Genomic DNA, 26,271 nt, shown 5'->3' on the forward strand with positions numbered 1-26,271 from the left:
GCTTTTTCTGTCTGGGTTATTTCACTTAGCATAATGTTCTCAAGATCCATCCATGTTGTTGTAAATGATGCTATTTCATCCTTTCTTATGGCTGAGTAGGGGGTGGGGAGAAAGGGGGTCATAATATGAGGTAACAGGAGAAGATTTGACTTTGGGTGGTGGACACATGGTGCTATATACAGATTTTGTAACTTAAAAATTCACACATGAAACCAATATGTTCATGTTGACCATTGTCACCCCAGTAAAATTTAATTAAAACAAACAAAAAGAAAAAAAATCACTGGCTCTAGTTTAGCAAGCAGGGTGTTGTGGTGGATAGAGTTGCTGGGGAAGAACACCATGGGGGAAGTTTCTCAAGCAAAACTGTCCTTGATTTCAATATTTCACAATTAGTGCTTTATCTTCAACATGATCGGTGTGAAAAGAAGCCCATAACTCTTCTAGGGAGGATACATTAAAAATATTTCATCTCCCTCATGAAAGCAAACGCCTGAGGATTCAGGGCTGCCACCTGTTATTGATGTAGCTAATGCAGAAAAGCTAATGGCTCTGTTGGGAGATGCAGTTTCCTGCCACTCCTTGAAACTTTCTCTGAGCAACTTTGCGGTGGTTGCCATAGACACCAAATAGTGAAGGGGTTTGGGTCAGAGTTTGAAGAATTGCACTGTGCTTGAGTGGGAGAGACTGAAATTAAGTGAATGCATGTACAAATAAGGTGTGTTTCTTTCCTTTGTGCCTTTGAGAAAACTGCAACAAAGCAGTCTGTCAAGCAACAATTGATTTTATATTGGACAGGGAAAAGGGAGGAGGAACAATTTATTGAGTAGGAGGGTCTCAGGTTAAGCACAGGCAGTAGTTTGAAATAGGTCAAGAGAAGTGAAAAGGATTCTCAGAGTTGTTGAAGAGATAGCAGTAATGGCAAGACACTTAATGACTTTGGGTGGTGGGCACACAGTACAATATACAGATCTTATAACATAGAAACCACACCTGAAACCTATATGATCATATTAACCAATGTCACCCCAATAAATTTAATTTAAAAAGGGTGAAAAAGAATGGCCATTAAGAAGGTTTCTATAGTACTTTTTTTTTGACTGCCTAGTCCATTGCTTCAGTGTCTCTGGATCCTCATCTCTTAATATAAGATACAGTATTACTGAGGTTCTATTCTATTTTGGTGATTCCATTTATTTACTTCTACGTGTGTGTGTGTGTGTGTGTGTGTGTGTGTGTGTGTGTGTGTCTTTTAAATAGCATCATTTCAAGGTTCTGATTTGCGAAGCAGTTCACCCAGTTATCCCTTTTCTGTATCACTATTCTTAAGATTGATGGGCACATTTTCTGCCAATGCTGAACTCTGCACCCTTCCTGACCCTGTCCTCAGTAATGATCCAGTTATACTGACAACTAAAATTTCTGCTGTTGGGGCAATTAAAGGCATGAAAACAGCTTAAGTTAAACAATACCCTTGTTTAGGACCAGTAACCCAACTATGATAAGATGGACCTGTTTGGCCCACAAAACCAAAATCAAAGGACTTGCCACTATCTTTCTGCCACTCACAAATGCAAACCTTTAAGTTTATTATAATAAAGTAACATCATACTGTCAAAAGACAAACATTGAAGACACCACATATTTGGGGAGCATGTCCTAACCATTGAACTCTTCTCTGATTTCACCACGTTAGTCTCCCTCTCTTGAGACCTACATTATAGAGTTTAAATGCTTTTCGAGTTCTCAGGCTCAGTAACCACATGTTTCTTTCCTTATTCATTTTCTCCTTCTTAAGAAATGAAATGCAGTGACTCTAATTATAATGCCTGATATTTGCAGACATTCCCTCTCTGAGGATCTTAGAATATCTTAGATAAATTGTTTGTTTCATCCTAATGCCATCCTAGTAGGGCAGGGAAGGATTTTTCTATTTTATGTTTGAAGTTGCTCAGATGATGAAAGGTCAGGTGGCTGTGCAAGGTCACACAGTGATCTTGAGATAGCACTCAGCCAGCTTTCTGATCCTTGGACTAGTGCTGCATTACTTCAGAAGATATTGACCAATTTGCTGTTCTTTTTCAGAGTAGGGTGTTGGTGGTACATGTATATTTGAAAAGCTGTTTGGTAACTATATATATATATATATATATATATATATATATATATATATATTTAAAAGGTTGGAGAGAAACTAGTGGTATCTGGCTAATAACCTCTTCCACTTTAGCTCTACCTCTAGTGACGTGACACTAATTGTCACCAATCTCCCCAAGTCCTGGCCCTGGCCCATTGAATGGTGCCTGTTACTTGTTAATTGGTTATAACCTTTGGGCAGAGACAGATTGGCTCTGTTAAATCTGGACTAAAGGAAAGCTTCCTCAAAAAGGATGGGATTAATTTGATTGGAAGGGTCCGGTGGGTGGTTAGTAACAATGGTATCAAACTGGTCAAAGGCTCTTTCCCACACTCAGTCTCATCAAAGTCCAGATTTTGGCATGGATCAATCAATGGCATTGGCCCTTCAGTATTAGTGTAGTAAAGACCCGAGTCTGCACATTTTATTTTATTTTTGTTGTTGTTACTACACTTAATTTGCATTTGCTTGTGCCTCTCTGTAGGGAAGTACAGAGTTCTAAATTATTGTAAGAATAAATGTCCTGTGGCAATATGAGATTGAACAATAACTAGCTTTTGTGTTGCTGTTGTAAACTGTGGTTCTCTCAGCCCTTATGAACTGTTTGTTACAGCATCTGTTAGAATCTAGGGCAAGACTCCTATAATCATGCAGCTGTGTGATGAACTTTGTAATTGCTACATTTTTGTTGCTGTTAAACTGGGGAAATTTCCTAATAAAACTGGATGATGATTCTAAAAAATCCATTAATGTTTATAAGCCAGTAATTCTAGCCCATAGGACTTTGTCAACCCCTCAGTATCTTCAAAGGCTTAACTGGGGCCTTCACATTGTAAGCCACACAAAGGAACAGGTATCAGGGTGTTCTTCTGTTCTTCTTCCATGACAACTGAAAACATATTTATTGCTTGTAGAGAAAACAACTATATATGGTTAGTGTTTCCCTTCTATTTTTTTTTAAAATAGTGAATCTGAGGTCTTACCTGATTTAAGTGATGGAATTAACTCAAAAGGATAATATTTGCATTAGTTTTATTTTTCCATTTGAACTGATTCATATTTTCATAATTCTAGAATAAAGTACCAGAATTAATCTTAAAATGTTAATGTTAATAGATGGGGGAGAAGGTCTTTTTATTCAATAAATCTTTACTACAATCTACTATAAGTTGCTATGTGCAAAGAGAATCTGAGCAAGAAGGAGCATAACAGTGAATATGGGTACAATGAGGAACTTGTAATAGGCTTGTGATGAACAAACTTCAGTTAATCAGAATCCAACTACTAGAAATTATTAATTAATAGGAATTTTCTCCAGGCATTCCCCAGATATTATAAGGGCTAATGTGATATTTATATACACATATGTGGCATAGTTTTGATCAAACAGAGACTGCTATTAATGGGTATATTATTGTTCTGCACTCTAAAGATATAAGTAAATGATAAACTTCAAGGCTGCGCCCTGGCCTTGGAGCATATTATTTCAATCTCTCCCTTCATCTGTGTTTCCAAGTTTAAGCAAAGCTCACTGACATTAAGGATTGCAAGATTTTCAGTCAGCAAAAAATAAAACATTCAGTGATAGTCACTAGCCTGGCAATCTGAGAAAGAAGGAAAGTTGACTCACACATTTCAAAATATTTATGACATTCTGCCCTCCAGAATTATGGTGTTGCCTTATCACTCCTACTAATGTAGCATGGAAGACATGCCCCCCACCATATCTAGCACTGGATATGGTAAAGTAGGTTGGGTCTAAATCAATATTTATGGAATTGAATTTACTACCTAGTTTTTTACAATTCTGGAGATCATGGCCTGTTGAAACTGGAAAGGACCAACATATTCAATACATTAATTTTACAGTTTAGGAAATGGAGGCACAGAGAGGTTAAGAGAGTTTTTGAAGTCATACAGCTTGGAACTAGAACCCATGTATACTGCCTCAAGCCTTCTGTACTCTGATTTATAAAACTTCAGGTTGTCTCCAGTCATCCTGAGAACTTTCATGAGGTTCCCTAATAAAAATTAATTGTAATTTATGTTAATTTAAAAAATAAACCTCCCAAATCTCATCATACCTAATAAAATGGTAATATGCAAATTACCATCACTCCACTACGCCCACGATTGGGCCGGCTGGAGGTGTGGGGGGTGGGACTCAGGGTGGCCAATTGGCTGGTGGTAGGGGCGGGGGCAGGGACTCACAAGTCCCCGACCCCCGCTCCTCCCGCCCGCTTAAACGGCGTGGAAGACGATGGTGGTGGAACTCGGGGTGGCCGATTGCGTGGCTGCTGGCACCAGTTTTCCGCCAGCAACAGTTTTCCTCTGGCCACCCGCCCTATCGGAGCGACTCCCGATTGGAGTTCCTCTCGGGGTGGCCGCTGATCGTGCTGGCGGGAGGTGCTCTGATTGGCGGGTGGCTAGAGGAAAACTGCTGCTGGCAGATAACTGGTGCTGGCAGCCAGGTGAAGGAAAAGTCTATTGCACGAAACTTCGTGCAACGGGCTCCTAGTATGAAATAATCAAGGAAATAATGAGATATCATAATTAAAAAAACAGGGGGAGGAAACCTTTGGTTGAATGGGAGCATTTTCTTTTTGAGAACAAAGCTTCTATCATCTGAAATAAACAAGAGTCTTGTTGTTTCAAATTAATGATCTTGAATGAGTTTTTTCTCTTTATTTTCCCAGAGGGAATTTGCTTCTAAATAGTCACAATGCCAGTCTAGCCAGTCTAATGTGAAGTATGACCAGAGAGGCAGACCATCTTTTTTAATAAGCCAAAGATAAAATATCTAAATATAGAATACTGATGTCTGTAACTAACTCTTAGGATAAATATCTTTGCATTTCACGAGACAAGTTTATTTAAGGCTACCACTGAGTGTTGAAATCAGCTAACATGTTGACTACTTTTACTGCAAGTATGGAGTCCACTCACTTAGGGCCCGGAGAACATTAGGTTAGACTTAAGAGAAACTATGTCTATAGTGAGCACATTTAAGAAATCTAACCATAGTTTTTGCTTTTGGGACATTATTATGCAATTTGCGGGTACATTTTTGCTTCAAAATAGATTAGTCTAATGTATGTTAAGTAATAGCATTACATCACCATGTCATTAGGGTAAGGAGTAGAGACCACTGGACACCATGATTGGTGCGGTGACAAAAAATGAGGCAGCCAATTTACAGAGAAAATCCTGGAATGGTTGCAGATGGGGAAAGAAAGGGAACATCTGGTAAGATACAGTACGACATGAAGTAAGGCCAATAATATGTTTGGCTATATATTCATCTACATCTGAAAGCATGCCCATTAGGATATTGGGAAACAAGGAAAGCAAAAAGGAGTAGGATCTGTTATTTTACATATTGGCCCTAACATGTGCCTGGGAGAAGAAGATGGAGAGGCATAGATATTGGAAACACTTTGACCTTATATTTTATGATTAACATAGTCATACTCAAAAATAAGCTGTAGGTTTTTCTAATTCCTTTTATTCTACCAGCATGTGTGTTTCCAGTCTTTATTATATTATTTTACATTTGTTAAGATGCTTCTCTCTAACTTGGTTCACATTGTTAGGGATTATTAGACATTTAAAAAATTATCTTTATTGTTGAAAGTATTACAGATGCCCCCCCCCCTTTATTTCCTACATTGACGCTCTCCACCACGCACCCGCCACACCCCGGCCTTCACCACACTATTGTGTGTCCATGGGCTATGCATATATGCATATAAATTCCCCAGTTAATCTCTCCCCGCCCACCCCCTCCACTCCCACCACCACCACCACCTTCCCTCTGAAATTTGTCAGTTTGTTTCATGCTTCTATGTATCTGGATCTATTTTGTTCATCAGTTTATTTTGTTCATTAGATTCCACATATGAGTGAGATCATGTGATACTTATCTTTCTCTGACTGGCTTATTTCATGTAGCATAACACTCTCTAGGTCCATCCATCTGCTGCTAATTGTAAGAGTTCCTTCTTTTTTACCACCTCCCCACCACATAGTATTCCATTGTGTAGATGTACCACAGCTTTTTAAAAAAAGTATATATTTTTATTGATTTCAGAGAGGAAGAGAGAGGGAGAGAGAGATAGAAACATCCATGATGAGAGAGAATCACTGATCAGCTGCCTCCACACGCCCCCAACTGGGGATCGAGCCCGCAACCCGGGCATGTATCCTCGACCGGAATCGAACCTGGGACCCCTCAGTCCACAGTCTAACACTCTATCCACTGAGCCAAACCTGCCAGGGCTGTACCACAGCTTTTTTTTTTTATCCATTCATCTGCTGATGGGCACTTGGGCTGTTTCCAGATCTTAGCTATTTTAGCTGCTATGGACATAGGGGTACATATATTCTATATGATATTTATCTATAATTTATCTGATATTTATCTATATGCTGTCCAGTTCCATCCATGCTGTTGCAAATGGTAAAAGTTCCTTCTTTTTTATAGCAGCATAGTATTCCAGTGTGTAGATGTACCACAGTTTTTTAATCCACTCATCTGCTGATGGGCACTTAGGCTGTTTCCAAATCTTAGCTATTGTAAATTGTGCTGCAATGAACATAGGGGTGCATATATCCTCTCTGATTGGTGTTTCTCTTTTCTTGGGATATATTCCTAGAAGTGGGATAACTGGGTCAAATGGGAGTTCCATTTTTAACTTTTTGAGGATACTCCATACTGCCTTCCACAGTGGCTTCACTAGTCTGCATTCCACGCAGCAGTGCAGGAGGGTTCCTTTTTCTCTGCATCCTCGCCAGCACTTGTCGCTTGTTGATTTGTTGATGATAGCCATTCTGACAGGTGTGAGATGATATCTCATTGTTGTTTTGATTTTCAGATGATTAGTGACTTTGAGCATGTTTTTATGTGTCTCTTGGCCTTCTGTATGTCCTCTTTCGAAAAGTGGCTATTTATGTCCTTTGCTCATTTTTTTGATTGGATCATTTATCTTCCTTTTGTTAAGTTGTATGAGTTCTCTGTAAATTTTGGAGATAAACCCTTATCAGAAATATCATTGGCAAATATGTTCTCCTATGTAGTGGGCTCTCTTGTTGTTTTGTTGATGGTTTCTTTTGCTGTGCAGAAGGTTTTTATTTTGATGTAGTCCCATTTGTTTATTTTCTCCGTAGTTTCTTTTGCCCTAGCAGATGTATTAGTAAACATATCGCTATAAGAGATTTCTGAGATTTTGCTGGGTATGGTTTCTTCTAGGATTTTTATGGCTTCATGATTTACATTTAAATCTTTTACCCATTTTGAGTTTATTCTTATGTATGGTGCAAGTTGATGGTCTAGTTTCATTTTTTTTTTGCGTATATCTGTCCAATTTTTCCAACACCTTTTGTTGAAGAGACTGTCTCTGTTTCAATGCATGCTTTTGTCTACTTTGTCAAATTGACTGTAATGGCTTGGGTCAATTTCTGGGGTCTCTATCCTTTTCCATTGATCTATATGCCTGTTATTGAGCCAGTACCAGACTATTTTGATTACAGTGGCTTTGTAGTATAACTTGATATCTGATATTGTGATTCCTCCAACTTTGTTCTTCTTTCTCAAGATTGTAATTCCTCCAACTTTTTCTCCTTTCTCAAGATTGCTTTCAAAAGATTCAGGGCCTTTTTTAATTCCATATAAGTTTTTGGAGTGTTTGTTCTGGATCTGTGAAATATGCTGTTGATATTTCCATAGGGATTGCATTGAATCTACACATTGGGAATTATGGATGTTTTAATAATGTTGTTTCTACCAATCCATGAACACGGTATATTCTTCCACTTATTTATATCTTCCTCTATCTCTTTTTTCAATGTCCTGTAGTTTTCTGAGTACAGATCTTTCAACTCCTTGGTTAAGTTTATTCCTAAGTATCTTAATTTTTTTTATTGCAATGGTAAATGGAATTGTTTTTTAAAATTTCTCTTTCTGAGAGTTCATTATTGGTGTATAAAAGTGTCATGAATTTCTAGGTATTAATTTTGTATCCTGCCATGTCACTGAATTCATTTATTAAATCTAGTAGTTTTTTGGTGAAGTCTTTAGGGTTTTCTATGTACAATATCATGTCATCTGTGAATAATGATAGTTTTACTTCCTCCTTTCCATTTTAGATACCTATTAGACATTTTAAAAAGGAAAGACAGAGAACTTTTGTTTCTCTCAATAGTGCCTAGTATAGTGCTCTGAATACAAGCCCTTCTGTGATGTTGACCTCAGAACAGTTGACTGGCCTTTCTCTGGGAAGTTTTCCATGTAAATTACAATTCCTGTTCTAGAGGTCTGATCCCTTTGCCTTCCTTCTTCATGATTCGCCTCTTGATTATACAGTGATTTCTTAGGTAGCTAAGCAATTATTTATCCTCTCAAAGAGGCCCCATTCTGTGCAGCCTGTTTCTCAGTTATTGGCGCACAGCTTCGGATCACCCTTTGAAATTCAAGTCAGTAACACTTGCCAAATCCCTTATCTGTCTTTGTCTTTTGTGTTACTCAGTCCACCTGTAGACACAGGCTGGTAATAAATAAATGGCATCCAGTTTTGGTTCAAGAGGTCTCTAGTGTAGCTGTACTTCTATCTAGTATTTATCCTGCAATATAATTTACTTAATATGAAGGACATACACCTAATTATAAAGTATAGAACCATTATTATGTGGTGGTGAAAGAATGTTTAACCCTCAGCTTATAACCATACCTGTGAAAGCAGGTCTCAGAGGAACTGTGGCAGTAAGCATGGAAAAGAGGAGGAGAAATGTGAATGTTTACTTCCCTATTGCTGCACCTCCACACCTATGATTTATCCTACTCATGTGCCTTGATCATCTTTTTTTTTTTTTTTACTTTGGATAGGGTAAACGTGAATATCTATGGAATAATGCAAAATATATGCGAATCTTCCCTATCAGGAAGATTCCCTGGAGTAGCCTGTACCATCTCTGATAGATAGAAATAAGGTTAAAATTATTCCAAAATAGTGATGGGAGCAAATTCCATTACTGTGAAAAAGCATCCTCCTCAACGCTGCCTTACAAAGCAAATATCATGACAGTTGATTGGAAGACCTACATTTACACTGAATGAGACTAAAATGTTCAGAAAAACCTACTTGCCAGGAATAAACTAGACACTATTACAGAAACATTTATGTTTTTAGGCCATAAGAGATATGGGTAAATAGGAGCAGGCTCACCCCTAACATTTTTTGGGATCCATGGCAAGAGTACAAATCAAGGACCACATACTGTATATCTAAATGTTACAAAGTCCAGGTCCAAGATGGTGGTGGAGTAGGTGGATGTTATACTCACTTCCTCCCAGGAACAAAGTAGAATTACAACTAAAATATAGAACAATCAACTTGAATAACCAATTGAAGACTAATTGAAGAGAATTCTTATAACCAAGATTTACAGAAGAAGCCACATTTAGACTGGTAGGAAGAGTGGAGATGAGAAAAAGGGCTGGCCCAGCAGCCATGTGCAGAAGTGTGTGTGTGTGTGTGTGTGTGTGTGTGTGTGTGTGTGTGTGTGCTGAGATTCCAGAGAGATATTTCAGCCACAAGATTACCCTTGAGGAAGTTCAACCCCATGCTGAGCTTCCTAGCTGAGAGTGCTAGAGCTGGGAAGAGGTACCCCTGTGACATCTGGCTGTGAAAATCAGCAGGGAGCCCAGTTGGTGTAGGCTCAGTGCTTGAGTGTCAACCCATGAACAAAGAGGTCACCAGTTCGACTCCTGGTCAGGATACATGCCTGAGTTGTGGGCTCAATCCCCAGTAGCGGGCATGCAGGAGGCAGCCAATCGATGTTTCTCTCTCATGGATGTTTCTACCTCTCTCTCCCTCTCCTTTCCTCTCTCTCTCAAATCAATAAAAACGTATTTTTTAAAAAAAGAATATCAGTGGGTATTTTGTCTGACAGAGAGAGATGATTGTCTGCTAGAAACACAGATGCCCTCTTAAAAAGCCAAAATCTCTGGACTCTAGCAGAGGCGCGGAGTGGAGCAAATGAGTTGTGTGAGGAGAGGCTGGGTTTTATAGCTCTGGGGGAAAAGCAGAAGAAACAGATGCCAGGAACGCTGTGCTGAGTGACTCTCCCACACCACAGATGCCATCTTTCTTGGGTGGAGCACTCTCATCCATATGGCATTAGACTGGGGAAAAGCAATAGCTCCACCCTCTGGACTTCCTGTAGCCTCACCCTGAGGAGCTTGCACCCTGCTGAGGAGTCAGCTGCCTAGACTGGGGTGTAGAGGTCTGGGCAGACTCAGAGGGTGTCAGTGACTGAAGTGAATGGTTCTGGGGCAAGGGTCATTCCCCTCATTTACCCACCAAACTGACTGGCACCTCCCCGTACAGGAGATGTGCTAATCCCACTCTCTGGGCTCCTGGCAGCCTTACCCTCCCAATTCCTGGTGGCTCCATCCTGCCAAGGTCAGGACAGAATCCAGGAAAGATTGAGTTGTGTGGCTCTTGGATAGGGCCACTTCCACCTTCCCCAAAGGCTGACCAACACCTCCCCCTCAGGGGGGATCCATTAGCACTATCCTCCGGATTCCCAGTGGCCCCTGCTGAGATCAGGCTCCTGGCAGAATTTGGGATAGACTGAGTTGTGTGCCTCAAGGACAGGGACCATTTCTCCTTTGCACACCCTATTAGTGCAGAGTCCTCTCTTCACATGGCCAAATCTTGGTCTTTTTGGGCCTGATAAACTGCTGGCCTCACCCTGATGACTCCCTGAGACCCCACACCACCACAAAGGTGTGCAAGCACCAAGCGGGTTACAGCTGGGTTTAATGTACCCAAGGACATTTGCTGAGTGGCCTCAGACCCAGCACTGGCACCCCGTTTGAACCTATATCAGTCTGATGAACATCACTCGCCCCTACCCGGTGACTCACTGAGCCTACCTCATGCAACTCGAATACCACCAGAAGCTCTTTCAGTGACTGAGCCTAACAGGAAGCCAACAGATGAAGGCAGGTGTGAGAGGATTTGGGGGTGCCTTGGGAATTTTTCTGACCTGCCCCCAGGCCTGATGCTGATAAAAGCTGGCCTTGGTGCACAACATTGGTCCTTTCTGCACACACCCAGGCCCAGCAGAGGCAGCCACAAACTGTGTATTACTATGTAGCTTTAAACAGGCTGCCAAGGGCCAGTCACAGGTAGTGTCTGACATTGGCCTGCAACAGAGTTCCTCCCAAGAAGCTCTATAACCAATATACCCAGTGGCTAGTTTCAGACCACATAAAATCAGGATCCAATTAGCTTCACAATTGGTATATCCAAAGGGAAGTCTTGGCAGGCAATAGAACATGATGAAGCGAATTCTCATCCATGTGGTCAGCACCTGCACAGCAGCTCATACACTGAGGTATACAGGTTGAGTTTCACAATCAGCCACCTTGAGGGTCAACCCCACACATGAACAGGCCAATAGAAATCAAGACTCAATGACAACAGGAGGGCTCACATAACAGACATTCCTGGAGCACCGAGCTCAGGTGATAAAGGAGACTATGCCAATGGCTCCCACAAGAAACCTACAACATAAGGCCACCCCACCAAGACTGGAAGGTGTAACAGATATACCTAATACATAGAAACTAACAGAAAGAGACAGCCAAAATGGGAAGACAAAGAAACATGCCTCAAATGAAACAACAGGAAAATCTCCAGAAAAAGAAATAAATGAAATGGAAGCAAGCAATTTAACAAAGATAGAGTTTAAAAAATGGTTATAAGAATGCTCAAGGAACTTAGTGAGAACTTCAACAAAGAGATAGCAAGCTTATTTCATTTAGCATAGTACTTGAAATAAGCCGGCCAGAGAAAGACAAATATTACATGATCTCATTTATATGTGGAATCTAATGAACAACAACAAAAAAATGACAAACAAAATAGATCAGAGACATGGAAGCATGCAATAGTCAAAGATTCTCAGAAGGAAGAGGGGCAGAGGGAGCATTAACCAAAGATCTTATATGCATATATGCAATACCCATGGACTCAGCCAATAGTTTGGTGAAGGAGGCAGAGAGGGGGCGGGAGTGAGAAGGACAAGGGGAGGGAGTGAGGAGGAGGGGGGTCATTGGGGGAAAAAACGGGGGCATCTGTAATACTTTCAACAATTAAGATAAAAAAGTGAGATAGCAAAAGCTCATAGAAACCATGAAAAAGAACCAGTCTGAAATGAAGAATACACTAGAAGGAATAAACAGTAGATTGGAAGAAGCAGAGATCAAATCAGTATATTGGAACACAAGGTAGCAAAAAACACCCAATCAGAGCAGCAAAAAGGAAAAAAAATTAAAAAAACTGAGAATAGTTTAAGGGACCTTTGGGACAACATGAAGCATAACAATATCTGCAATATAGGGGTACCAGGAGAAGAGAGAAAGCAAGGGATCGATAAGCTATTTGAAGAAATAATCACTGAAAACTTTTCTAATCAGGTGAAGGAAAAAGATTTACAAGTCTAGGAAGCACAGAAATTCCCAAACAAGATGAACCCAAAGAAGCCCAAATAAAACACTTCATTAAAATAGCAGAGGTTAAAGAGAAAGAGAATCTTAACAGCAGCAAGAGAAACACAGTTAGTTGCCAACAAGTGAGTTCCCATAACAGTGTAAACTGATTTCTCAACTGAAAGATTTCAGACCAGAAGGGATTGGCATGAAATATTCAAAGTGATGAAAAGCAAGGACCTACAACTGAGAAGGCTAAAAAGGGCTAATTCCAATGTAACCCTGATATTTGGGGCTAGTGATCTGAATCCAAGCCAGCAAGCTCAGTGTACATTCCTGATAACCTATAATTAAGTCCCTATCTCCTTCCCCGATACTGGTCTTGCAGAACCTGTTACTGTGAACAGTGCACTGCCCCAGAGGGAGGGTTATTAACGCTGGCGCCAGGCCAGACCATCAGATATGGCCAGGAGACCCCCAATACCTGGGGGCCTTCTTGCAAGGCCCGGGAAAAGGACCGGAAGCATAATCCATGTTTGTGGGACAAGGACCACAGGGAGATATAAGGGAGGGCCCCATGCATGTTCCTTCACTCATATTTGGAAGGCTGTTCCCTGAGTCTGCCAGTGTATTAAACTGTGTCCCTCCATTTCTTTGAAGCGTCCTTGGTTTTCTTTGGTCTTCTGCAATACAACCAAGATTACTTTACCTAACAAGGCTACCATTTAAAATTTAAAAAGAAATAAAGAGATTCCCAGGACAAGAAAAAAACTAAAGGCACCCATTACCACCAAAACAGTATTAAAAGAAATGTTAATGGCTCTTCTTCAAGAAGAAGAAAAACACACATCCAGTGGGATGTAGTTAAAAGAAAAAAATGGCAATAAATACGTATTTATGAATAATTACTTTAAATATAAATGGCTTATATGCTCTAATCAAAAGACATAAGGTATACAGCAGAGAATATAATCCTTGAATAAAACACCTACTAATTATGTAATGAATATATATGACTTCAGACATAAGAAAAAAATCCATTATTTTAAAAGACTTAAAAAAAGACATAGGTTAGCTGAATGGATAAGAAAACAAAACCCATATATACTGTCTAAAAGGGACCCACCTAAGAACAATGATGCACACAGACTAAAAGTAAAGGGATACCCAGCCAGATAGCTCAGTTGGTTAGAGCATTGTCCCAATATGCCAAGGTTGCAGGTTTGATCCTCAGTCAGGGTACATATAAGAATGCATACCAATGAATGCATAAATAAGTGGAACAACAAATTGATGTTTCTCTCTCTCTCTAATCAATAAATGAAAAATTAAAATAAACTTTAAAAAATTAAATGGGTGGAAAAAGATATTTCATGAAAATGGGAAGAAAAATAGCTGGGATAGCAATACTTACTAGTATATTACATTATATAAGTATATATTAGATTACAACTACTGAAATTAAAGCTGTAATAAAAAAAACTACTCCCAGCAAACAAAAGTCCTGGACCAGATGGCTTCACAGGTTATAACAGATAAAATAGACTTTAAAACAAAAGCTATACATAATGGGGAGAGAGAGAAGAATTTTCTCTTTTCTCAGGATCTCAGGTTGACCTCACAGTGGCCACTCTTTCTTTGAGGTGAGCAACAGGCCCTCTGAGAAAACAACAACAACAATAAACCAATGGCTATAATAAGAGACAAAGAAGGACATTACATAGTGATAAAGGGAACAATCCAATAAGAAGATATAATCCTTGTAAACATTTATGCACTCATTATTGACAGTAATACAGTCATAGTAGGGGATTTTAACACCCTATTGACATCAGTGGATAAATCTTTCAGACAGAAAATCAACAAGGAAACAGCAGCCTTAAATGACATTCTAGATCAGAAGGATTTAATTGAGATCTTCAGAGCATTTCACCCCAAAGCAGCAGAATATACATTTTTTTCAAGTGCACAGGGAACATTTTCTAGGATAGACCACATGTTAGAACACAAAACAAGTCTCAATAAATTTAAGAAGGTTGAAATCATATCAAGCATCTTCTCTGACTACAATGGCATAAAACTAGAAATCAATCACAAGAAAAAAAACTGAAACACACAATGACATGGTGGCTAAACAACATTTACTAAAAACTATTACTAAACTATGAATGGGTGAACAATGAGATCAAGGAAGAAATCAAAAGATACCCTGAAACAAATGAAAATGAGAACACAACAACCCAATATCTATGGGACACAGTGAAAGTAGTCTTAAGAAGGAAATTCATAACATTGCAGGTCTACATCAATAAAGAAAAACTCAAATAAACAATCTAACTTTATACAAAAAAGTACTAGAAAAAGAACAACAAACAAAGGCCAACGTGATTAGAAAAAAAGAAATAATATAGATAAAAACAGAAATAAAAGAAATAGAGTAAAAAAAATACAATACAAAAGATCAATGAAACCAAGAGCTGGTTCTTTGAAATGATAAACAAGACTGACAAACCTTTAACCAGACTCATCAAGAAGAAAGAGAGAGGATAGAAATAAATAAAATCAGAAATGAAAGAGGAGAAGTAACAACCAACACCAAAGAAATACAAAGGATGGTAAGAAAATATTACAAACAACTATATGCCAGCAAATCGGACAATCTGGAAGAAATGAGTAAATTCCTAAAAATGTACAAATTTCCAAAACTGAATCAGGAAGAATCAGATTATAACTAATGAAATTATAGATTATAACTAATGAAATTAAAGCTGTAATTAAAAAAAAAACACCAAAAAAACTCCCAACAATAAAAGTCCTAGACTGGATGGTTTCATAGGTTAATTTTACCAAATACCGGTGTTCAGTGAAGAACTAGCACCCATCCTTCTCAAACTATTCCAAACAATTCATGAGGAGGGAAGACTCCCAAGCTCATTTTACAAGCCAGCATTATCCTAATCCCCAAACTGGATAAAGACACTACAAAGAAAGAAAATTGTAAGCCAATATCCCTAAAAAACATAAGTACTAAAATCCTCAACAAAATATTAGCAAACCACATCCACCAATGCATTAAAAACATTATGCACCATGATCAAGAGGGATTTATTCCAGGGTTGCAAGGTTGGTACAATATCTGCAAATCAATAAACATGATATACCACATAAACAAAATGAGGATAACAATCACATGATTATATCAAATATATGCAGAAAAAATATTTGATAAATTCCAAAACACATTTATGATAAAAATCTCTTAGCAAAGTGGGAATAGACGAAATATACCTCAATGTAACATAGGCCATATATGACAAAACCACAGCCAACATCAAACTCAATGGGCAAAAATTAAAAGTATTTCCCTTCAGACTGGGAACAAGAGAGGGATGTCTGCTTTCACCACTCTTATTCAACATAGTACTGATAGTCTTAGCCACAGGAATCAGACTAGAAGAAGAAGTAAAAGGCATTCAACTTGAAAAGGAAGAAGTAAAACTGTCATTATTTGTAGATCACATGATCCTGTATATAGAGAACCCTAATGATTCAGCCAAAACACTATAAGAACTGATAAATGAATTCAGTAAAGTAGCAGGATACAAAATAAATATCCAGAAATCAGTTGCATTTTTAAACATCAATAATGAGCTATCAGAAAAGGAAACTAAGAAAATAATCTCATTTATAATTGTTTCCAAAAAATAAAATACCCAGGAATAAAGTTAACCAAGGATATTAAAGGCCTGTACTTGGAAAATTATAAGACACTGAAGAAATAAATTGAAGAAGATAAAAATAAGTGGAAGCATGTTCCGTGTTCACGGATAGGAAGAATTAACATCATTAAAATGTACATATTACCAAAGCAATTTATAGATTCAATGGAATTCCTATTAAGATACCAATGACATATCTCACAGATCTAGAACAAATAATCCAAAAATGTATATGGAACTACAAAAGACCCCAAATAGCAACAGCAAACTTGAGAAAGAAGAACAAAGGTGAAGGAATCACCCTACCTAATATAAAACTATCTTACAAGGCCATAGTAATTGAAATAGCATGGTACTGACATAAAAACAGACATAGATCAATGGAACATAATAGAGAGCCCAGAAATAAACTCATGACTTTATGGTCAATTAATATTTGATGAAGTTGGCAAAAACATACAATGGGATAAAGACAGTCTATTCAATAAATAGTGTTTGAAAAATTAGACAAGTATGTGCAAAAATAATGAAACTAGACGACCTTCTTACACCATATATAAGAATAAACTAAAAATGGTTAAAGAGTAAATGTTAAACTTGAAACCATAAATATCCTAGAAAAAAACCTAGGCAGTCAAGTCTTGGACATTTCTTGAAGCAATATTTTTTCTGATATATCTCATCCAGCAAGGGAAATAAAAGAAAATGTAAACAAATGGGACAACATCAAACTAAAAGTTTTTGCACAGCAAAGGAAACCATTGACCAAATGAAAAGACAACCCACTGAATGGGAGAAGATATTGGCCAATGTTGCATCTGAAAAAGGGTTAATATCCGAAATGTATTAAAAAATCTTATAAAACTCAACTCCCTAAAACAAACAATACAATTAAAATGTGGGCAAAGGACATGAGTAGACACTTCTCCAAAGAGTACATACAGATTGCCAATAGACATATGAAAAGATGCTGAATGTCACTAATTATCAGAGAAATCCAAATTAAAACCATAATGAGATACCACCTCACATTTGTCAGAATGACTTTCACCAATAAATCAACATACAAGAAGTGCTGGCCAGGATGTTAAGAAAAGGGAACCCTCATGCACTGTTGGTAGGAATGCAGACTGGTACAGCCACTGTGGAAAATAGTATGGAGTTGTCTAAAAAAATCAAAATGGAACTACCTTATGACACAACAATTTCCCTTTTGGGAATTTATCTGAAGAAACTGGAAACACTAATTCGAAGGAATATGTGCACCCCTATGTTCATTGAAGGAGTGGATTATTTACAATAACCAAGATTTGGAAGCAGCTCAAGTGCCCATCAGTAGATGAGTGGATAAAAAAGCTGTGGAACACTTATACAATGGAATACTACTCTGCCATAAAAAGAAGGAAATCTTAACTTTTGCAACAGCATGGATGGACCTGGAGAGTATATGCTAAGTGAAATAAGCCAGTCAGAGAAAGACAAGTACCATATGATTTCACTTACGTTTGGAATATAATGAACAAAATAAACAAAAACAAAATAGAAACAGACTCATAGATACAGAGAACAGACTGATAGCTGTCAGAGGGTTGTTTAGAGGCTGGGTGAAAAAAGTGAAGGGATTAAGCAAAAAAAAAAAACAAAAAAAAAACAAAACACCAGAAAACAAAAAAACACCTCAGAGACACAGGCAGTAGTATATTGATTTACAGAGGTAAAGGAGGGGAGGGTGGAGGTAGAAGAGGGTAAAGGGTGTATAAATGGTGATGGAAAGAGATTTGACTTGGGGTGGTGAACACACAATACAATATACAGAAGATGTATTATAGAATTGTACACTGGAAACCTACTTAATTTTATGAATCAGTGTCACCACAATAAATTCAATAAAAATTTTAAAAATAAAAATAAATAAATGTTAAAAAGTCCAAAAAACAAAGTAGACCTTGGCCTGGCCCATGCATCTATCTGTGAACTAAATAAAAATCTATCACTTAGAATAATTTCGGGAGGCCCATTTTTAAACAAAATTAGTCATTTTCTCACTTCTTATGGCATAAATTGTCATTTTCTCCTTTACTACTCCTGCCCTTGACCCCCTCGCTCCCTTCTGTGCCTTTTTGTGCTTTGATCTCGGGAACCAAGTTTTTCTTATGTGTCCTTCTCTCTTTTTCCCCCCTAGTTGCTCACCCAGCTACTATCCTTAAAACAACAACAACAACAACAACAACAACAACAACAACAACAAAAAAAACAAGTAAAACAAAACAAAACAAAAAAACACCTCTCAAGACCACATAGAAAAAAAAAGTCTTTGTGCTTCAGTGTTTGTGGTATGAGGAGCCATGTAAAGCATGGAGCTCAGTGCAATGGCCCCTCTCACCTGGGTTTAAGGTTGATACTAAGTGGTAGGGAGGAGCATGCCCCTTGGAGCACTGCTTCTCAAGTCTAATGGCCTACAAATGCTAAGCACCAACCCAAATCCTTATCCTATGGGCATTCATACTTTCCCAGAACCAGTCCTTTTATGCTTGGTTTTCTGGGAATTAATGGAGGGAAGGGAAACCGTACCTTCCAGACTTTACCAGTTATATTTAGCATATGCATTAGAAATGGAAGAAGGAAATGGACATTACCTAGGGCAGTTTTAGTAAAATAATGAAGACTGTGGTTCTTTACCTGAGAAGAAATGCATGCAGATGGGAATGCTAGTTGTACTTACATATCACTCTGTGAAAGTACTCCTCATGATTTATTCCTACTCTTGGGCTCATTTCATAGATTGTTTGGGCACCATAAGTAAATGAACTTGTTCATCATAAATAAGATTTTTACCAAAGGGCATGTTTAGGTAGCATATTTTCAATTTCATGTGCTGGTGGAATATGCATCATCATCAAATGGAGGAATTGCCTATGAAATGCTTGTTGTATAACAATACTTGTTGTAAACAAAGCTGTTCCAAGCATCAACAGGATGCTTATCTCTTAAAACCTTTGCTTGCCTCTCCTCTGATTGAAAACTTCAGTTCCATGCATGGCTGATTATTGTAGTAATTAACAGACTCTCTGGGTTCAAATTCTGGCTCCACCAATTATAACTGTATGACCTCTAAGTCTCAGTTTCTACATCTGTAAAATGGAGATAATATTCCCATGTACCTTATAGGGCTGATATGAGGATTAACTCATATGAGATCTATGAACACATATATCCACGCACATTGATTAAAACAGTAGCTGAACATTGTAAGCACTTAATATATATTTGTTGTTAAAAATATCCAGTTATCGAGAGCATTTGAGATCTTGCTCTCTGGCATGTGTTGTCAGTTTGGCTCAAATAAACTTTTTTTTTAAACCAGAATAATGCCCAGTTGTCACATGTAGTTCAAGGTTTTTGTGCCTTTAATTGTTTTAAGTGATACTGAAAAAATCTAGTTAATTCTTAAGTAGTCCTTGAGCTTATCAATCAATGTGTTATCCAATGTTACACTGGAGAAAAAACAGAGAAGTCATCTAATATTAAACTCACATTAATGAGACCTGAGCACAGCTCAAGTCTTAAGACTCTGTTCTCATAATAAAAATTTAGATTAAACTGGTATCTTGGAAAGTCCATGAGGACACTGTTCTGGAGCAATAGTCCCTAAATAACACATTTGCATAAGCACAAAAACTTACCACTCATGAACAAATAACTATGGTTACTAGTTATTGAGAGCCTATAGGATGCCAATCACCACACAGGTGCCCTCCACATATTATCTTATTTGATCCTCAAAGCATGAGGATCACATGAACAGAAAGTAGTGGGATAGTATTTGGAGATGAGAAAATTGGGTCTCAAAGAAATTAGATCACTTTTATCAATGTCATGCAACAGGGAAGTGAAGTCATATCTATTTGATTCCCAAGGTTGTGTTTATTCAACTATACCACAAACAAAATACTTCAAGAAGTAGAGATGCTAACTGGAACTGTCTTATGGATTGGTAAGTCAGCTTACTGTTCTACAAGGAACATTGAGAAGAAAGGCTGGGACAAAATGGGAGCAAAAAGGGGAGAGGAGCTGGACAGTACCACTATGTGCTGAATGGAGGATGAGGCAAGGAGCAGACATAAGGCTATAACATTTTTACTTCACTTGACTTAGGTCTAGCTATTGGCAACAGTGTGCTCTAGTGAACACAATTGTTATACATACAGGGTGGGTCAAAAGTAGAGTTTACAGTTGTGAGTACATGAAACACTGCGCAGGTGCTCTCCACATATTATCTTATTTGACCCTCACAACACATGAAGATCACATGAAAAGAAGAGTTTAATATTATATTATTATTTTTAAATTATTGTATTGTTTTCCATATGAACAAATGTAAACCTACTTTTGCCCCACCCTGTATTTTGGAGTGAGCACTGTTTTCTTTATGTTCCAGTCTCATACTTTAGAAAGGCCCCTAATATTATTCCTCTTGTTTAGTTATATTTGCAAACCTGACTTACTAACTTGGCCGTTTTATTTATTAAAGGTGACAGTCAGGGTTCCTCAAATGAAAGAAACTGTAGAGATTGAGCTGCTTCAGGATTCTGTCCTTAAGAAGAGCTAATTTCATATAATTTATGATCAGGTGATTTTACCCTGGAATATTTCCAGGGAAATCACACATTCTATATTTTTTCTGCATAGCACATTGAAATGTATTGGTTTGGGCCCCATGCAGTTTGTAATTCAAGCAGGGGCTATGCTGAGATTTACCTTTGAATTATATATGTAAAAAAATAAACATGGTAAAGACTGAAAGGGGATGTTTAAATCTCTTTAAGGAGTCAAACTTTTAGATATCCAATGCATAGGCAAATTAGGAAATATCCTCATCTATTCATTAAAATAAGTCTTCTATAATGGTATTTACTTGCCAACACACAGGATTAAATTGGAATATTTGTGTATCCTTGAAAATAGTCTTAAAACTATTCTATATCTGACTTTTTACTAATACAGAATGGACTTATCTTCATATAGCCTCAGCTGGTGAGATTTTATTTTCTTCCAGTTTCTTCTCTCCTTGTAATGAGTTCTTTCTAATGCTGACTCTCTCTCTAGTCTAGTTAAACTCATTCATTCTGGTATTGTCCTTAGGCATGCACAATAGTTGGTCAGTGCCCTCTTTATGATAACTCATTATACTTAAGGATTGTGTTTAAAGTGCATCTTGGCTCTCTTTCACCAGGTTAAACAAACCTCAAGACTTTCCTTGTAGGCTCTATTTTCTAATGCTTTACTCTTTTTCTGCTTTTCTCTGGATCTTCTCCAATGCTTTGCAATTGTTTTGATAAGTAACTTATCAAAGTTACTTAGCAGGCCTAATCTACATTTTGGCATTGGCTAAATATTTAATAAATGACTTAAAATTAAGAAAGGTGGTCCAGTGTAGGGGCAAGAGCACTGGACTTGGAGTCAGAAGACAAGTTCTGTCCTTGCTCTTCCGCTTACTAGGATTGAGCAGAGAGCCATATTTGGTCAAATAATCTAAATGTCTCTAATCATCAGTTTATCATCTATAAATATGGACTAAGTGCATCTGCCCTGCCTACCTCCCACAGTGAGGCTCAAATGAGATAAATCTATGTAAAAACACCTTGCTTAGCATCAAAGCACTATTCAAACATTATGTGTCAGGCCCCTGTCAAATATATATATCTCAACTCATTAAAGTTCAGATACCATTCTATAACCAGAAAATGGGGGCACAGATAATTAAATAATTTGCTCCAGGTCACACAGCTAGAAAGTAACAGAATCCATGCAGACTGGCTCCAGAGTCCATGCTGTAAAACTATATGCTATGCTGCCTCTACAAATAAACATTAAGAACCATTCATTTTATGGGGTCTAACCTTCAAAAGCAGTCTACAGGTATATACTACTGGGATAGAGGATCTATTCAGTCATGGGTAAATAACTGCATGAGAAGCAACCTTTTCAACAGTCAATGTTCAGATTGGTTGTTGAATTAAGGCAGCTGTCCACCAGTGAGGAGTGCCTCATGAACACAGTAATGCAATAATAGGATTGCTACATCAGGTCAGGTCAATGGTTCATTCATTGTAGTACACATACATCTTCTAGTAGAAGGTGCTCTTAATTCTTAGATTCAGGATCTACAGTTTCTCAATATTCTTTGTGAGCCCTGACAACCCTTCATGCTTTCATTTGTCTCTACCTCTGTTTTTTTGTATGTTAATTCTTATAGTTATAAATTTTGAATACTTTTATTTATTTTTTAAACTTTTTTTATTTTTTATTGTTTTAAGTATTACATATGTCTCATTTTCCCCCATCCCATCCCCCAGGACAAGCCCCCACCACCCCAGTGTCCATGTCCGTTGGTTATGCTTGGAATACTTTTAGGTACAGAAAATGTAACTAAGACCTTGTCTATATAAAAAGAAATGGACAACCAGTTTGAAAGGGAATTGCCATGGACTAGAACAAAGAATATCCTTACATGATATTATTCTACACTATCATTAAAATTTTTCCCAGATTTGGGTCACCCCCAGTACTTATAATAGTTCCTCGCACCCTTGGGGATAAAAAAAATCATCTGTTTGGTGCTTGGAGACAAACTTAACACATCTCTTGATACTTTAGAATTACAAAAGCATAATATACAATTATCCCAAGCAAACGTACAAACTAATTCTTTGAATGTCTGGCAGCAATTTAAAAAGGACATGTAAGGATTTAATCTTTCTCATTGTGTAGAGGGCCTCCTGGGAAGGCACCTGAGCATTCTATATTGGTCCCTCTTACTCTTTAGGCCAAGAGAGACCCTCTTCTCACAATTCAATTGCTCACAGCTGTTGCATGAGCTCTCTGTTCATGTCGAGGTTGAAGTCTTGTGATGACTGGAGTCTTTTTATTTCTGCTGTAGTGTTAAAGGTTGAAAGATATCAAATGAACTTTCTTTCTAAAGAAATGTTGGAAGAATTTTGATTTGCCCCATAAGTGTTTAAACACTCACAAGGAAAATTAGAATCTATATAATGAAATGGGGAAGTTATGCTATATAATACTAGATTGATGACCTGCTTATACTTGAAAAATTGTACCATATTTAGGTCTTTTCATTATCACCCATTGGATGTAGTGTACAATATGAACTTACACTACGTCAAAATCTGATCTATAAGGAATAGGGTTATAGTGGTGTAAATGGGTCTTCTACCTCAGATAGTGGCATTAAGAGTCATTTTGTGGGAGGCTATAGAAGTTTTCTTTAATGAAAATAACCTCTCTCTAAAGCTGAAAACACCTTTGAAGAATGGGGGCATCTTTTGGGAAGACTGGATACTGACTAAGTTATAAATGTTATTCCAACCCATGATCTGTATAGTGAATTAAGATAAGTTTGCCAAGAATGGTTAGGAACCAATGAGAAAAGTATTATCTCTGTATCTTACTATAAAATTTATTTAAAAATATTTTCTCTAAAGAAATACGTTGAATTTTTTACTTAGTTTAAATAATTTGTTTAATGAGAAATCTATTTTTATCCAAAAAACTAAATTTTGGCAATTTTACAATATCATTAGAATAGGCTTGAGCAGAGAGCCACCATCTTAAACTTTTGAGAAAAATGTGTGTTTTAATGATCATATCATATGACTGCAGGTAATATTTTGCCCCTTGATGGAAGCATAGCAAAATCACAGTGAAACTTATTGAAATGTACTTATTCAATATTCAGCCATTTATCCATTTATCTACCCATCCATCTATCCATCCAACACTGTGGGCCAGGTATCCTGTTGGACACTGGTGATACAATAGTGAACAAGACCAACATGGCCCTTACCTCAAACTAATTATGCCCTGGTAGAAATTCCTTAAATGGCAGTGAAAACAATCATGAGTTGACAGTTTTACGACAATTTCTTGAAAGAGAGAAAAAAAAATATGTGAAATTAACTCCCTAGCCTTACCTGGAGTTTGCTAAAACATTTCTTTGAAAAATGCTTCCTGCCGAAACCGGTTTGGCTCAGTGGATAGAGCGCCGGCCTGCGGACTGAAAGGTCCCAGGTTCAATTCTGGTGAAGGGCATATACCTTGGTTGAGGGCACATCCCCAGTAGGGGGTGTGCAAGAGGCAGCTGGTCGATGTTTCTCTCTCATCGATGTTTCTAACTCTCTATCCCTCTCTCTTCCTCACTGTAATAAATCAATAATATATATATATAAAGAAAAATGCTTCCTGAAAAATTGTATAGAAAGTATTTTGAGGGATACTGTAAATGTGCATATAGAAGAAAGGAAGATAGAAAGTAAGACAAGAAAAGAGAGAACAGGGTTTTTGAATAATGTTACTTTGGTTTTCTTGAAAAGTGTTTAGAAATAATGATAATTTTCCATAGCATTTTATGCTTTTTGAAGCAATTATACCAGCCATGTGAGTTAGAGCAAATATTATTTTCCCCATTATATAGATGAGTCAGCTGAGGCATAGATATTTAAGTGCCCAATATCCCACAGCTATATAGAATTCAGAATCCTACCCACTTCTTTTCCTATTACATCATGCTGAAAAATCCCAGACTCCAGTACAAGGTCCTATAAAACCCAAAAGATTTAACAAAATGTAAGATATTCAGGAAGCCAAAGTCACTAGTACCAAAGAAGGAAAACAAAGTACCGCAAGGAGGATGTTTCTCTGCTGTAGGCTATTAAGTAGGTCACCCACTAAAAGGCTATTTTGGTCTAAAATTTTAGAGGGCATGTAGTACATACACCAACATCACTGACCCGATTCTTCACTTTCAAGATCTAAGAAAATCAAAGGCAGTTTTTTTAAGGGAGGGGTGGGTCATTTGGATAGCTCAAGAGAATGTTAGTTGGGAAATTTGATTTAGCCAGGCTAGTGCTCTAGATTTTCTGTGAGGTGTGATTTAAGAAGGGGACAGCTTTGTATCTCTATAATGCAGAGTCAGCAGTTTCTTATTATTTTCCCCTCCCTCCCTCGCTCCCTCCCTCCCTTTCTCTCTCTCTCTCTCTCTCTTCCTTCCTTTTTTCCTTCCTCCCTTCCTTCCTTCCTTCCTTCCTTCCTTCCTTCCTTCCTTCCTTCCTTCCTTCCTTCCTTCCTTTCTTCTTTCTTTCTTTCTTTCTTTCTTTCTTTCTTTCTTTCTTTCTTTCTTTCTTTCATCTTTTTCTCTTCCTCCCCTCCTCTCTCCTTTCTCTTCTCCCCTCCCTTTCCTCCCTCCCCTCCCTTCCTTTCCCATTTCTTCTCTTTTTTCATTCTCTTCTTATGCAGGCATATCTGACAAATTGTTAATATTTAATTTTCTATAAAACATCTCTCCCAGACAATGGCTGCTCACTATAATTCCAGTCTCTGAAGCTGTTTTGGGCCCCAGGTACACTGGGATTGAATTAGAATGGAAATTTTTCCCTTACAGTTTTGTTTATGGAAACATAGGCACTTTGTTATTAGCTGGCAATGAAACTACTAAGGAAAACAATACACTTTCACCTCATTTCAATTTGACTCTTTACTTCATTGTATCCATCTGGCTTAGGGTAAAACACTTCTTCTAATATATATTTTTTAATTTAAATATCCAAGCTTAATAATGATTTTGCCGTAGTTTAAATCTTCTAAATCTTTTTCACTTTGTTCACATTTTAAAAACCATGAACGTTTTTTTCTCATATGCCATCTTAAAAATAGTCTTAAATTACATACATATTTGCCTCTCTCTCTCTCTCTTTCTCTCCTTTCTTCTCCCCCCCACCCCCAAAGAGGGATGTTTGCAAAAATATACACAAATTTGGAAACTTAGTGAATACTGCAATTAGGCTCCTGAAACAAAAGCCCTGCCCTTTTGCCTTGCCTGATTCCTTGTCTGTTCCCTGCTGGAA

At 37.7% G+C, this 26,271-nt stretch overlaps 1 protein-coding gene across 2 annotated transcripts in view; it reads right to left on the reverse strand.

The window, feature by feature from the left end:
- GRIA3 (glutamate ionotropic receptor AMPA type subunit 3) overlaps positions 1-26,271 on the reverse strand; it is a 361,210-nt gene that overhangs the window by 168,428 nt on the left and 166,511 nt on the right. The window lies entirely within an intron of this gene.

This window comes from Eptesicus fuscus, chromosome 1, assembly GCF_027574615.1.
Source record: "Eptesicus fuscus isolate TK198812 chromosome 1, DD_ASM_mEF_20220401, whole genome shotgun sequence".
In the NCBI taxonomy this organism is placed as follows: domain Eukaryota; kingdom Metazoa; phylum Chordata; class Mammalia; order Chiroptera; family Vespertilionidae; genus Eptesicus; species Eptesicus fuscus.